This window comes from Lissotriton helveticus, assembly GCF_964261635.1.
Source record: "Lissotriton helveticus chromosome 1_1 unlocalized genomic scaffold, aLisHel1.1 SUPER_1_unloc_15, whole genome shotgun sequence".
Classification (NCBI taxonomy): domain Eukaryota; kingdom Metazoa; phylum Chordata; class Amphibia; order Caudata; family Salamandridae; genus Lissotriton; species Lissotriton helveticus.
The window spans coordinates 1,479,687-1,494,708 of record NW_027611654.1 but is presented as its reverse complement, the minus strand read 5'-3'; the positions used below and the strand labels follow the sequence as shown (position 1 = coordinate 1,494,708).

Sequence of the window (15,022 nt, the reverse complement as noted above, 5' to 3'; positions counted from 1 at the left end):
AAACACGCTCCAGAGATATTTTAAGACCCTGTACGTACTAGGATCCTAAACCCTAGAATTGAGAAAAAGTATAGGCCTGCACCTGCAGATCCAGCCTACATTAAAGGACAACTACCATTAGTTTCACTAGTTGTATAAAATGCTAGGAAAAGAGCAAATTCACAAACGTCAGGTGAGACCCCCCCACCTGACAAAGACTCTAAAGTAATAGATGCTTCAGGCAAAAGAATAGCTGCGCAAGCTTCTAACATATGGCGTATAGCTAACACACAAGCCCTCCTCTCAAGATATGATAGGACTCATTATGATCAGTTAGAGAAACTACTGGAACATCTACCTGACCAATATAAGGCGCAGGCAAACGACCTTATACAAGAAGGCAAGCTAATTTCCAATGCCTCAATCAAGTGTACACTTAATGTGGCAGACACTGCATCCAGAGCTGTCAACACTAAAGTCATACTTAGAAGACATGCATGGCTACGCATTTCAGGATTGAAACAGGAAGTGCAAACTACCATTTTAAATCAACCATTTATTCAAAAACAATTGTTCGGACCAGAGGTAGACACCGCAGTTGAAAAGATGAAGAAGGATACATATACTGCCAAATCTATGGGAGCTTTACAGTCCACACAAGCTAAAAGTACCTTTCGTTGCTCCTTCTACAGAGGAGGCTCCAAACAGTGTGGAGCAGACAATACAACATCCTTCAAATCTAACACACAAACATCCTCTAACAAGGGGTATTTTAGAGGAGGATATAGAAGAAACAACAATATCGGCTGCTTTCGACACGGTTGACCATAAGATCCTAGTCAACCGTGTCGAAAAGATGGGTGTGCAAGGCCTAGCAAAAGATCTGCTAGCGTCTTTTTTAGCAGAGAGAACCCAGGCAGTTATACTGGGACAGTTTGAATCCGCTGAGTTATCACTGCCATGTGGGGTACCTCAAGGTTCATCCCTTAGTCCGACACTATTTAATATATATGTGTCGGACCTCGCTAACACCATCAAAGCGCATGGGATGAACCTTACCTCATATGCGGATGATACTCAGCTGATACTGGCTGTCAGAAACGATGGGGAAACAGTGGCGGAAAATTTCAAGACAGGTATGCTGGCCATTGGAAAATGGATGTCGGCAAACTGTCTGAAATTAAATTCTGACAAAACCGAGGTGGTCACATTTGGCCAGCTTAGCCCTAGCTGGTCCCCATCTTGGTGGCCATCATCTTTTGGAGCCGTACCCAAACCAGTCACGAAAGTGAGAAATCTGGGGGTCATCTTCGATGACAAGCTTAATTTCATGGCTCACGCCAATCAGACGGCTTCCACGGCATTCTATAAGTTACGTCTGGTCAGGAAGATCCTTCCTTTCCTCCCCACTAATGTGGGCAAGACACTGGTTAGCGCTTTGGTTCTATCAGCATTGGACTATTGCAATGGCTTGTTTGCAAATGCACAAGTCAGGATAATTAAGAAAATGCAAACAATCCAGAATGCGGCAGCCAGACTTCTCCTTAACATTCCGAAATTTAAGCCAATACAAGAATCTCTGAGGAGTCTCCACTGGCTTCCTGTTAGGAACCGAATTAAATTTAAGACGTTATGTATCGTCTACAAGTCACTACACCATCAAGCACCTCAATTCCTGCGCGACCATCTTGTCCCATACACTCCCACACGAATGCTACGATCAGCAGGACAGAATGACCTGGTAGTGCCACGGACCAGGCTGGTCAACTGGGGAGACAGACGCTTCCTGGTTGCCGCCCCAAGATTGTGGAATACTCTTCCACAAACCATAAGATCAAGTCCAAATTTAATGTCCTTCAGGAAGAAATTGAAAACCTGGCTATTTAACCTCTGAAAATATTCCCAACATCATACAGGAGAGTAATACAATACAGCGCCGAGACGCCTGCGGGCAATTGTTTGCGCTTAATAAATCCTAAAAATAAATAAAATAAATAAATAAATAAAGCAAGAGGTCGGGGTAACAACAATAATCGTACCTCTTCCACCACAAAACAGTGACTTTCCTCTACTCCCCCAACAGCATTCCACTCCTGTGGGGGGCAGATTATCACACTTCCTACCTGTCTTGAATTCCATCACAACAGACAAGTGGGTAAGACAAATTATCCAGTATGGCTACTGCCTGGAACTTACTGCAACCCCTCCAAACATACCACCCAGGCAGCGTCCAATGTCTGCAGAACACCTTACTCGACTCAAACAAGAAGTCCTGTCACTTCTTCAAAAGGACGCAATAGAAATAGTTCCTTTACAACACCAAGGAACAGGGGTTTACTCGCTGAATTTTCTAAAACCCAAGAAGGACGGGACACTAAGACCAATTCTTAACCTCAGGCCCCTCAATCATATACAATCAGATCAGTTTCATATGATCACCTTACAACAAGTGCTCCCACTGCTGCAACAAGGCAATTTCCATACAACACTAGATCTAAAGGGGTTTGTAATTGGTGTTTGGATGCGTCTGATTCTATTGACATTAGAACCCCACAAGGATCAGTCAGGAAGTCAAATTTCTGCTGTATTTTTGTTGACTTTTCGAACATCCTTGCAATAGGTGAGATTAGAGTTTGGTTTTGGTTTAATCCTTTTGTCGGTGCTTTTATATTTTTTTGGAACTTAAGTGCTTGGGTTTTACGTGCCTTTTTTGTCTGGGCGCCTGTCGATCTTATCTTCCCAGAACGCATCACCGTTTACCTTGTTGAGGGAAACTTATTTGTTGGTATACTTATTGAACTGCAGCGGCGTGCTCGCAACCGCCTGCTCGCAACCTGCGTGGATCCTTTTTCTATGTGATCGGACTCCCACGATGCAATTGATCAGTCTGGGCTACGCTCCCGGGATGTCTAGTAGTGGCCAAAAGTGGCCAAAAGTGGGGTAATCACTCCTTCAGGCTTCAGCCTATAGCCTTCTGTCAATAGCCCTCACCTTCAAGCTCACCCTGAGCCCTCCCAAGCCTGTCTACCCCTAACTAAGGGCAGCTGCCATCAGGGAGGGGGCGGGGGCGAGAGGAAGAACTGGCAGTATGACTATAATAGTACTATAGTGATGGTAGCTTTTTCTTGATCTCTTGGGTCGGGGTGGATATAAGGCACAACACCGTGGAAAAGATTCTTCCTGACTCGCAGCTGAGTCCAAGCAATATCAAATGCAGGTTAAAAAAATGATTGTGAATATGTTTGTGATTGTCTATGTTCTATGTTCTGTATCCTATCTTATCCTGAGTGCTGCATGTTCCCCACTGCCTGGTCCCAAAGAAACCATAAGGAGCTTTCCAAGCGCCGTGATGCGCAGTTCCCCTCGCCTTCTCACCTGGTCGCCTGGTCGTTATTGCTTTTGCTGCTCCCCCCGGGAGAAACGGCACTCCTGGCTCACTGCCTGGGCCACTAGAAGGGGGGGCGCTGGAAAGACTCACTGCTCCGGCGAATGAAAAACACTTGTGGGAAGAGAACTCGGCTAATCCTCCACACGTGCAAGTTCTTGATTCGCGGGTCTCGGATCCATTACCCCCGACGGGGCACTCCTGGCTGGCTGCTGCCGCTGCTGACTGCTGGGGCCGCCCGGGAGAGGTGTACTCGTTCTCGTTCTCTCTCTAACTTTTACCGCTGCCCGCTGCTCGGTTCGGCAAAGGGCAGTTGTGGCGGCTGCGGTGGCTGTGGTGAAAATCAGCCGTCAGCTCCTCGTTTTCCACGTTTCCTCTGTTTGGGCGGCCAGCGGGTTTGCTTGTCACCTGCTGCTCACGCCCCGGCTCCCCGCTGCTTGATCCCTCCTCGGCTAGTGGCCAGCCGTTTTGCGGGCTGAGGCGGGCTGTAGCGGGCTGTTGCGGGCTGTAGCGGGCTGTAGCGGGCTGTGGCTCACAGCTCACAGCTGGCTCGCTCGCTCCCACGCTTGCCTGGTTACTTGCTCCACACAACTTCCTGTCCACCAATCCGGGTTGTACTCTGCGACAATGGATAGAGTGTATCCAATTCTTACGGTTGGCGACTCGGACAGCTGTTCTTGTTGCAAGCAGGACTTGCTCGGGACCGCACCATCTCGGTTCTAGGCTGCTCGTCCTCTCAAATGACTTCACCAACACGAAGTCTCCGGGTCGGAGATTGTGGCCTTCACCTGTGGACCGGTCAGGGAGCGCTTCTCGAACATGTTGATGAATAGAAACCAAGTTATCAGTTAACTGTGCCAAATAGTCATTCATCATTACACGAGGTACATCATACACTGACTTTGGTTTCGGCGGCCCCCATATATTCATGGGGCGCCCGAACACAATCTCATATGGCGTGAGACCAGTTCGAGAATGCGGTACTGATCTGACCGACAACAATGCCAGGGGTAAAGCGTCTGGCCAAGTCAGAGAAGTAGAAGCATGAATCTTTGCTATCTTAAGCTTCAAGGTGCCGTTGTACTTCTCAACCAATCCCGCAGACTGAGGGTGAAATACTGCATGGAATTTCTGTGTGATTCCCAATCCTTTCAGGACATACTTGATAACGTCCGCTATGAAATGAGGTCCATTATCACTCCACAACAATCTACAAACACCATATCGAGGGAAGAATTCCTTCAATAACACCTTTGCCGTAGTAATTGCAGTATTGTCTTTCGTAGGGTATGCCTCAATCCATTTGCTGAAGGCGCAAACCACTACTAGGACATATTTCAGATTATTACAGCGTTCAAGCTGAATGAATCCATTTGCAAAACTTCAAAAGGTGCAGTAGGCGTTGCAAATCCTCCTGCTGGAGTTCGTGTCCCTTTTCCTGGATTGTACTTTAGGCAAATCATGCAAGTCTGCACCACTCTCTTTGCCGTGCTAGCAATCTCTGGATGCTCCCAAACTTGTGAAAGTAATTTTACAATTGCAGAAGCTCCAACATGTGCTAGCCCATGTGCCATCTGAACCATAGGTTGTACAAAAGCTATGGGTAACTTCCATTTATCCATCTGCTTATTTCTCCAACAACCTTCATCGTCCAACTCTCCATCCTGGGACCACTGCTCCCGTTCTTTATCGGAAGCGGTCCTTTGTATTTCTAGCACTTCTCTCCTAGCATCGTGCCATCTCTCTGCCTGTGACTTCACGACATACATTGCAGTGGCTGCATCGCAGTATCTCGTGCTACTCGGTCTGCCATAGCATTTCCTTCTCCTACTTTATCTGTCACCTTCTTATGTGCATTGCATTTAACTATAGCAATCTTCTTTGGGTACGTTAATGCAGTCAAACGATTGTGAACTAACTCTCCATACATTATCTGTGCTCCATGTAACGTAAGAAACCCTCTCTCCTTCCAGAGTAGGCCAAAGTCGTGCGCTACTCCGAAAGCATAGCGGCTATCTGTATAGACATTCACACACAATCCTGCACTAAGCTCACATGCTCGTGTTAATGCTATCAGTTCCGCTGCTTGAGCTGATTTCGGTGGTATGCGTGCTGCTTCCACCACTGTGTGTAACGTGGTGATTGCATACGTTGCAGAAGTCGTACCATCTGGTAGCTTCAGGCACGCCCATCCACCCATAATTCTCCATCTACATCTGTAAAGGGCGTATCCTGGAGATCAATACGACCCTTTGTCTGTTCCTCAGTCACAAAAATACAATCGTGCGCTTCTTGTGCCTCAGGCTGAGTCTCCGGAAATGGCAACAACGTGGCTGGGTTTAGTGTTGCACATCTCTTCAGTGTAATATGAGGAGCCAACAACGTCAGCTCATATCCTGTTAGACGAGCACTGGTTAAGTGCTGCGTCTTTGTCTGATTCAACAGGGCATCAACAGCATGGGGGACCAATACCAATAGCTTATGAGATAACACAATTCCTTCACGTTGGTGTATTGACACAGCTGTCGCCGCAACCGAGCGAAAACAACCAGGCAACGCTCGAGCGACAGGATCAAGTACTGCCCAAAAATATGCACACGGGCGCTGCTTGTCGCCGTGCATCTGTACTAACACTGACAACGCACATCCCTCTCTTTCATGTACGTATAGTGTAAAGAGCTTTGTGTAATCAGGGGTGCCTAACACTGGTGCTGAACAGAGGGCTTGTCGTAATTGTTGAAAAGCATTCTCACACTCATCTGACCAGGGAAGGGGAATTGGAGTGTCTTTCGTCAAAAGTGCCAACAGTGGTTTAACTATGTGCGAAAAACCCAGTATCCATTGCCTGCAAAAGGAAGTGAGACCCAAAAATGCACGCACGTCCTTCTGTGTGGAAGGTACTGGCGTGTCCAAAATTGCTTGAATGCGATCTGATGTGAGTGCGAGCCCCTCCTTAGACAAAAGGTGACCTAAGTAGGTTACCTTTGGCCTACAGAATTGTAATTTCTTCTTAGATACCTTGTGATTGTGTGTGGCCAGAAAGGAAAGCAAAGATAACGTGCATTTTTCACATTGCTCCGGGGTATCGGCCGCCAACAAGATATCATCGACATATTGTATGAGGGCCACCCCTTCGGGTAGAACAAAAGAATCCAACTGTTGTTTCAATGCTTGGCTATAAATGCTAAGACTCTCTGTATATAGCGGGGCGTGGCTTCGGTGCCGCGCAAGATGGCTGGCTAGGCGTGAGGCTCCGCCGTACCGAGACGCCGCATTGCAGTTTTCGCCCGGTGAGGGGATTCACTGCTTATCCCGCTGCCTCATATCTTCAACCGGAGCACTTGGAGAGTCTCCTGAGTGGTTTTCCGACTCCAAATGGTGCCACCTTCATATCGAATGCCGAGTGGAAGACTTCACTTCAAAGCACCGCCGCCATTTTAGGTGCTCCGTCTTTCCAGCGCTACCGGCTTTTCTGCCTCATAACCCTTACAGCTCTCCAGCGGAGTTCCAGTGCATCTCATAATGGACCCCTGGTGAGACAGTGATTATTTCATCAAGCTTCATGTGCCCCACACTAACGTGCTCTGTAATATGCTTTTCTCAATATTTACAAGCATTGCCGCCATTTTAAGTGTCCAGCTTATTCAGCGCTGCCGGCCCTCCTGTCATGCGACCCTTGCAGCTCACCGGCAGTGTTATGGTACAATTTATTAAGACTCTTGGCAAATGAATAAGTGCTGTTGACACACTTCAGGGGCTCCACGCTGCCGCGCCTTCAAGTTCTTTGCCTCCAATATATGCGCATTATCGCCTTTTAGGTGCTCTACACATTCAACGCTGCAGGCTCCCCTGACAAGCACATTCCCTGCAGCTCACTGGCGGTGTTCCGGTCCACCCTACGATGGATTCCTGGTGAGCAATGGATTAATATCACCACGCTTCAGGTGCCCCAAGATACCGTGCTTTGAAGCACTTTCCTTTTCAATCTACGCGCACTGCTGCTGCCATTTTACCAGAGACACAGAGACACAGCTGTTTTAGAAGTTGCAACTCTCTCATCGCGTATTGGCGTTTTTGAACCTACGTCTTCACTTTCATAATTCTGCGGTCCCATGCATCTTTTTCTAGGACTCATGAACATATGTATCGTTTTCATTTCTGCACAATAAGTACATGAATGTCATAATTTCCTCCTTTGAATTTAAGAAACTATGCGCTTTGTCCTTGACTCACTTCTTCATGCCATGCTCATCCCTCTCAACAATTAAATGTGCCTTTTCTATGATAGCCAAGACTGTGCATACTACAGAGGTATTTTCTCCCTTTCTGTGAAGCCTGATGTTCAATGACTAACTTTTCTTTTGACCGGGGCTTTACACACTGATTTTATCTTCCTGCTGGAATTATTCACGTTGATCCAAGTGTGTTGCGGTCTGGAACATCTTGCAATATAAAGGTACTGGTCTAAATTTCTCTGGAATGATCCTCTGAGACACATTTAATTTAATTTCAGGAACTTGTGCTTCCCGCACATTTAGCTACATTTCAGAACATAGTGACTAGTCAACGGATTGGAGTGCAGACGTCCTATGGTGAGGTTACGCAAACCAAAGTTTGTTTTTACTCCCTCTGTGGTTACCCCTGTGGGCTCTTCAACTGGTGCACCTATATCTATTCAATCTACCAAGATGGCGACTTCTTCCTCTCAGCGCTCCCCTCCGGGGCAAACGTCATCCAATAGATCCTCACCTCCGGCTACATCCAGCAAACGGCTTAAACAAGATTCTCCCTTACCAGATAAATCCTCTTCTTCATCCTCCATTGATCAAATTTTGGAAGAAATTTGTGCAATGCGTCCTTTCATTGAGGAGACAAGCAAGGATATGCAACTTTTAAAAGACAAATGGGAGTCCATGGACGCCCGAATATCCTCAGTTGAACAACAGATCCCTGAAGTTCAATCCAACACAAAACACATTGTAGCATTGGAAAAGACTGTCCTCTCTCTACAGCAACATACGGAGGATTTGGAAAACCGCAACAGAAGAAATAACCTTCGTATTTATGGTTTACCAGAGAATCTTGAGGGTGAGGATCCAGTGTCTTTCTTTACCTCCTTCCTCCCGAAACTTCTGGACATGCCCCCTTCCACGTCCATCAGTATTCAAAGAGCTCATAGACTGGGAGCACGAACAACTTCATCTACTTCATCTACAAAACCTCGGGGTGTTATTATTCTCTTTTTGAAGTTCACAGATCTTCTCTCAATTCTTTCGGCGGCAAGGGCCAAGAGACAAATATCCTGGCTTGGTCAACGAGTCTACCTGTCTCAAGACATTTCTAATGCTACTGCCTCTAGACGTAAGGAATTTCTAGCTCTCCGACCTTCGCTGCGCTCCCTTGGAGCGCGATATGGCTTATTTCATCCTTGTACCTTCAGAGTCACTCATCAGAATAAGACATGGTCCTTTTAAGATCCTGGTGAGCTGCGGAACTTCATCCTTCTACAGAACGAAGAGGGAATGGAATCCTCTTCTTCAAACAGTGGCTGAAACGTTATTGTTGTATTTTTGTAATGGTCTCTAATTGTTTTCTCCACTCTTTTGTGTTTATCTTCGTAATCCTCTTCTTCCTTTTTTCATACTTTTGTTACTGCTCAAGGTTCCCCGTTGTCAATTTGTCCTTCTCCTTTTTCTTTACATTCTCTAAACATGTTCTCAGCTGGTCCTCTTATTTTTAACTTCTTTAATATTTATATCCTGTCTTTGGTTATATAATGTGTGTCACATGTGCCATTGTGTATTAATTGTTTTTCTTTCTTCCCTCATGCAGATTTGTATCGGTTGTTCCCTTCATCATGTTTCACCCTTTGTAATTTTGTGCGATCTCGGTGCGGTTACGACTCTGATCCTGGTCTACCCGTCTTGTAACGCATCACCACTTCCCCGTCTCCCTTTGTGTATCTTCCCCTTCAGGTATGTCTCTTACAGTCATCCTTACGGATTTGTACTGTCTTCTATGCCTTTTTTCCTTTCTTTCTACTCCTTCCTTTGCAGACCCTCTTTCCTTTCCCTTACTCTTTCTCCTTTCCTTTCCCCTTTTTCTTCTCCTTTCCCCTATTCTTCCTTCTACTCTTGAGGAATTGGGCTTTACGTCCCAATGATGCCAGGGTACACGTCCGACGTCCTCTGGATTCCCTTGTCCCGACCTAATGCCGAATTACCATTACAGAGACACAGGATACTTTTTGGTGACGTCAAAGATTCATTTATTGGCTGCAACCAGTAACAGAAGTCCAAAGAAGAACCACACGGGTAGTCGACTCTCGGGAGACTGCTCAACTTTACAAAGCAAGTCGTTCCCTCTTATACAAAATATTGCGCCTCGGGCACGCAATTTCCACTTTCATGTTCGTTATCTTATTTCCACAAACATTATTTTCGGTCGCACCCATGACATGAACATAATGCATTGCAAAGATGGAGAACCCCTTTTCGAGATAAACCCAAACCATAAAGTCATCCATTACATACAGGCATGTTACAGTTGACAATCCTGATTGTTCGACATGATGGAATCACATACCCAAGTTGTAAAGGCAGGAAAGGAACAGATGGAAGAGTGGGATAAGGAAGTGTGCTGGGGCCATAAAACCCTACCAATGTCCTGCATTCCAATCTATAATTACGATCGAACTAACTCACAGGAACTAGCTCAGCAGAATTAGCTTCAGGCCAAAGAATCAACTTGCAAGGGTCAATCAGAAATCGGCACACTAACGTACACGTGTTCCAACGGCTCGCTTGACCATTAACCAAAGGCTCAGCAAGTTGCTCTTCGTCCACTAACTGCATGACTATGTGAGGGCAATCTAACATGGCGGCCGTTCACAAAATGGAACCCACATGGAACTCATGGGCCTAACACAAAACCCTCTCATATACCATGAACCCCTTAACGTAGTCCAGTCAAAACACTCGTAAATGCCGAACTTGACATTCTCGGTCCGATGGTACCAAAATCATCACCATACCATGATCTTCGAAAATCGGGCCCCATAATATTCCAGAACGTCACTCTTTTAATGGTTGGCTTATTCTCTGTTTCTTTAATGTTTGGCTTAAGGCTTGTACAGTATGTTTTTGCCCTTTTCAATTTTGAACAGTTTAATATGTTTTGATCTTCAAAGTTTTTTCATGGAATGTGAAAGGATTTAACCATCCTATTAAGCGGCAGAGAGTACTTTCACGCCTCTCCTCTTACAATCCTGATATTGTTCTCATTCAGGAAACCCACCTTTCGGATATTGAATCTTTGAAACTAAAACGACTATGGGTTGGCACTGTCTTGTTTTCTCCAGCTTCTCATAAAAAGAATGGTGTTGCTATTTTGATCCACAAACGTCTCAAATGTAAGGTAATTCTTGAGGAAAAGGATGATGAGGGTTGTTGGATTCTAGCTAAGTTGCTCATTAATGCCATCCCACTTACTCTGTTCAATGTTTATGGCCCTACATGCTTTGACTCCTCTTTTTGGCCCTCGATTACTGCAAAATGTATCCAACATAAAGATGATTCCTTCCTATTAGGCGGAGATTGTAATCAGATTATCGACCCCTTTTTAGATTGTAAATCCTCTGTTAGTTTCACCCCTCACAAGCCCCATAAACAGTTTTTTGATACCATTACACAGGTTCATCTTGTGGATTCATGGAGGCTCACCCACCCGGACACTGTAGATTTTTCTTTTTTCTCTCCCCCACATACTTCTTTCTCTCGTTTAGACTATATCTTTCTTTCCTCCTCTTTATCTCAATCTCTTATATCTTCTTCTATTGAGCCTATTGTCATCTCTGATCATGCTCCTATTATCACTGATATTGATCTTCTTCCTCCATTCCTAAATCTTCTCGCTGGCACCTTTAACTCTTCTCTTCTCATGGATCCTCTCTTCTCTTACTCTTTTCGCACTTTCACCTCTGAGTTCTTCCAACTTAATTCTGACCCTGATACCCCTCCCCATGTTCTTTGGGATTATTTCAAGGCCACAGCCCGCGGATTTATTATTGACTTTGTTTAAAAAAAAAAGAAAAAGTTTCTTCAAAAACGTAAGGTTGCTCTTGCGCATATTAAGTCATTAGAACATCAATTTTACACCTCCTCTCCAAATCATATGTCCCCTGAACTTCTTCAAGATAAAATTGCATTTAACAAGCTTACTACGGATTCTGCCTCTTCTTTTCTTCTTCGGAGTAGTGCACGGTACTACGGAGGTCGTGACAAATCGGGCAAATTGCTTGCTAACTATCTAAAATCGCGTAAAGAGCGAACACTCATAGACTCTATCTATTCCCCTTCTAATGTCCTTTTACACACAGAGAAAGACATTTTGGAGCAGTTTCAATCCTTTTATGAGTCTTTGTACTCTCCTGAGAACCCCCCTACCCCAGACCTTCTTCAAACATATTTTGAGAACTTACCTAAACCAGATACTTCCCTACTTAATTTCTCGAACATTGATACAGATCTTACCCTTTCTGAGCTATCCACTGCTTTGTCTTCTCTAACCAAGGGCAAGACTCCAGGGCCTGATGGATTTCCAGTTGAATTTTATTTACACTTTTCCGATCTTCTTTTGCCCAAACTTCTCTTTTCTTTTTCAGTCTTTTTGTTCCACTGGTCTGGCTCAAGGCTCATTTCAAGATGCTACCATATGCCTTATCCCTAAAGAGGGGCGGGATCCCAAATTCTGTAAGAATTATCGGCCAATATCTCTAGTTAATGTAGATTATAAAATTTTTGCAAAATTATTGGCTCTTCGTCTTGATCCACTTATGCCACATCTCATTGGAAAAGAGAAATGTGGTTTTGTTAAGGGCCGCCTTACTTCAGACAACTCCAGACTCCTTCTCAATGTTCTAAGTAAAGCCCCCTCTCTTTCTATTCCCCTTGCGGCTATCTCGGTTGATGCTGAAAAAGCCTTTGATCGGGTTGACTGGTCCTTTTTGATGGCTTCGCTGAAATGGCATGGCTTTGGTCCTAAATTTATTTCTTATATTTCTTTAATATATTCTATGCCCAAAGCATCAGTCCTCGTCAACGGTCAACTTCAGGAGAAGTGTGGCTCAATGGTTAGAGCGGCAGACCTTGATGCAGAACGCTGGCCAGGGACCAGGGTTCGATTCCCGCCTCGGCGGGATCGGGCTTAAATTCCTCTGACCGGATATTCTCGCCTCAGTGCCGAATCTAAGCATGGGCCCCACGCTGCAACTCTGGGCAATAGCTTGCTTAGTCTCCACAACGGCCCCCGATGCACAAGGGATGCCTGGTTTCACCATGGGATGCCCAGGAGTGGACACCTCACAAGGAAAAGCCAGGAGGGGTTCCCTTGTGGTAGGAGTACAAGCGCCGGGATGCCTCCGGGTTACTGTTCGCGCTATACAAATACAACACATTTAACTTACCTCCCCTTTCACACTTAAGCGTGGAGTTCATCAGGGCTGTCCTCTTTCCCCTCTTCTTTTTATTTTAGCACTTGAACCCTTCATATCCTCTATTCGGAACAATTCTTCCATTTCTGGTTTTCCGTACGGTGATCATCAACTTAAACTATCTGCCTATGCGGATGACATACTTTTATTCATTTCAGACCCAGTTACCTCTGTTCCTTCCTTATTAGATGAATTTGAGAAATTTTCCCTGGTATCAGGATACAAAATAAATTCGGATACGACGGAGATTCTTCCTATAACTAAATTTTGCCTTCCACATTTCTTTACTTCCACTGGCTTCGTTTGGAATAGTAAGAAAAGAAAATATCTCGGTGTTCTCTTCTCTAACTCTGTCTCATCCTCTATCCAACTTAACATGAATGTAGTCATCTCTAGAATTGATTCTTTGCTTTCTTCTTGGAACCCCCTATACCTTTCCTGGTGGGGTCGTCTTGACTCTGTCAAGATGATGATTGCTCCGATCTTGATCTATTTACTTTCCATGCTCCCAGTCCATATCCCTGCTCTCTACTTCCGTCGTATTGACTCTGTTTTGTCCAAGTTTCTCTGGAAGCAGAAGAAGGCACGTATATCTCTTTCAGCCCTTCGTAAGTCTAAATCAAATGGTGGGGTTAATTTTCCAGATTTCCGACTTTATCATAAGTCTTTCTCTCTTCGTCAAGCTTCTCGCTGGTTATCACAGGACGTGTCCTCTTTTTCTCCCCTTTGGCTTTCTGTTGAATGTGACTTATTACTTCCTTCCTCCTTTCAGGATGTAATTCGCTTCACTGCTAAGGCTCCATGTCTTAATCCCCCATTATTCAAACACACTTCTTCTCTTTTGCGGTCCTTGGTATCCACAGTTTCTGTTTCTGGGAGTCCTTTCTATTGTTGCCCAATCATTCTAATACGAAATAGACCTATTGCCTGGCCTTCGTGGAGATCGAGGGGTATCATCTGGGTTCACCATCTTTTTGACGGTTCATCTCCTTGTTCCTTTCCTCAATTTCAATCACATTTTCACTGTCCTCCCTCGTTCGCAAAGAAATACAACATCCTTATGGAAACCGCTCTTGATCGATACTATTCTCTCACGTCAGAGGAATTACCCACATCGTCTTCCTCTCTACTCACCATTTTCATCTTTTCTTTCTCTGTCCTTCAGTCCGACTTTTCTGGACACAGGTATGGTCTCGCATTTCCCGTATTTTTAATCTCTCTATTTCCTTTTCTACTTCTTTGGTGTTTTTGGGTAGCCTTTCAGAGTCCTTTGACCTCCCCCCACACTCACATGGTCTTTTTGACATAATGCTAGCCCTTGCTCTCCAACATATTGCTTCTAATTGGAAGTCTTTGACCAAACTCTCCATAATTTGCTGGTGGAACCTAATATGTCATTCTCGTAGACTTGATGTTGCTTTTGCATCTTCCTGCAAACCTTCTCGCAATGTTGAACTCTATTGGTTGCCTCTTACCCTATATTTAGATCAATCCGCCAAAAAGAAATACACTCCACTTTCCTGTGATAATTTCAAACCTCCTTGAACATTTGTACTCCTGCTTGTAGTTACATGCTTTAGATTTCACTAATGTAGTTCTTTCTTTACTCATGTTTTTATAATGTTCTTATTCCACATATTTTCTAGATTTTTGTGCATTTACTGTACTTTATTGCCACCAGTTATTATGCTTATTTCTATTTTATTCTTGAATTGTATTAACATAGTTTCCACTCCCCTCCCTTCCCCTCTCCTCCCTTCCCCCCTTAAAATTCAAAAATGCTTTGACTTTTTTCATTGTGACATCAGCTGATTATGTCTTATCTCTCCCATGAATTCCCCTTTCTCATTTTGTTCTGCTGTTGTCACCTTACTGTATTGACAACTTTATTTCAATAAAGCTTTCAAACATAAAAAAAGACTCTCTGTATAGGCTTGAGGAACTCTACAAAATCTATATGAACGATTATTCAAAGTGAAGCCAAAACGATATCGGCTATCAGGATGAATGGGGATCGAAAAGAAAGCATTTTTCAAATCGATGACAGAGAATGTGGTCGCAGTAGGTGGGACCACAGTAAGCAATGTCGTGATGTCAGAAACCACTGGGTATTGAGGTATCACTATCTTATTGACCTCTCTCAAATCGATAATAAAGCGATAAATTCT

The 15,022-nt window shown here is 44.6% G+C and overlaps 1 long non-coding RNA gene across 2 annotated transcripts in view; it reads left to right on the top strand.

Moving 5' to 3' along the window:
• LOC144805565 (uncharacterized) overlaps positions 1-15,022 on the top strand; it is a 906,387-nt gene that overhangs the window by 88,011 nt on the left and 803,354 nt on the right. The gene's annotated exons all lie outside the window — the stretch shown is intronic.